General features: G+C 24.8%; 1 long non-coding RNA gene across 1 annotated transcript; it reads right to left on the bottom strand.

The window, feature by feature from the left end:
• Positions 1 to 234: 234 nt before the first annotated feature.
• LOC128194822 (uncharacterized) lies at positions 235 to 786 on the bottom strand. The gene is made up of 2 exons (XR_008246229.1): positions 717 to 786; positions 235 to 562 (listed from the first exon to the last, which is right to left on the bottom strand). It is a non-coding gene; the product is annotated as an uncharacterized LOC128194822 (long non-coding RNA).
• Positions 787 to 1,272: the final 486 nt, after the last annotated feature.

Raw genomic sequence — 1,272 nt, 5'->3', positions numbered from 1 at the left:
CTCCAAAATAAATGGAACAATATATCTAACAAACAATAATATTTTTAGGATAAGTTTTAACAATGTTTGTGATATCATATTAAGAAATAAATTTTAAGCTTAACTAAATATCACAAAATTAACTTATAAATTGATGATTATATTCACTCACATATATTCTAAATTAGTCTTGTTTATAATCAAGTGAGCTTTTCAACAAATCATGTTTTCTATAACATGAATAGATAGAAACAATAGAGTAAAACTTTTTAGTAACATTCACATACAAGTTTATTCAGCACAACAAGATACAAAATAGTAAGAACGTCATTACCATGTATCATAGCATTCTTGAATGATGTTCTTAAACATGGCATGCAGTGATATAGCTAATTAGAACACTGAAGGTACATCAGATCCTACACCATAAAAGTAAGAACAATGTTTGCAGAGAGATAAGAGATTATTCATTACATATATAGGATAATCCATAACGCATTGCAATTATTGTTCTGTTATATTATAATATGCAACCCAAGTACTTCCTCTGTATTATATATTTATCTCCGAAGACGTGGCTCATCTGCACCAACCACATGCTGTTAATTAATTAAGCTTCTAATATAAATTAATTTTGTTAACAGAATGCACAAATATTACTTATATTCGTTAAATCATATACGATTTTCTTGAAAAATAGACTATACGAGAATACAGAAAGTGACAAAAAGTCATACCAGGTGTAATTTTATCGGGCCCAATTTAATCAAGTGTAATTTGATTTAGCGTAATTTGATCAGGTGCATGAATTTTACAATATATATATATATATATATATATATATATATATATATATATATATATATATATATATATATATATATATATGTCGAAACCATATATTGATGTGTTTATTATAAAAATTATAATGACCTTTCATCTTTATTAAACAACCTGACTCATTTGCTTCACAAGAGTTAAAAATATATAGCTATCTCCAAACACAAAATAGAATTTAATTACATAAAATAACAGAATGTATTTAATCATTGGACTAACTGATATTGCAATGTTCGTATTTATTTCTTCTATTTTTTTTTAAAGAATTTCCTTATATGTATGTGTACTTCTACATACATACTGAAAATTGAGCTGCAACATATATTAATTTTAAAGAGGCATATCTTACCTCTGATGCATGATAAGAAGAAAAATAGTTAAGTGGTTATTATTTTTCATTGTATTGAATAAATTATCAAGCATTTGTGATAAAAGAGTAATATTTAGATAAAA

This window comes from Vigna angularis, chromosome 11 (assembly GCF_016808095.1).
Source record: "Vigna angularis cultivar LongXiaoDou No.4 chromosome 11, ASM1680809v1, whole genome shotgun sequence".
NCBI classification, from domain to species: Eukaryota; Viridiplantae; Streptophyta; class Magnoliopsida; order Fabales; family Fabaceae; genus Vigna; species Vigna angularis.
Note: the sequence above shows the minus strand (reverse complement) of the source record. Positions and strands in the feature narration are given on the sequence as shown.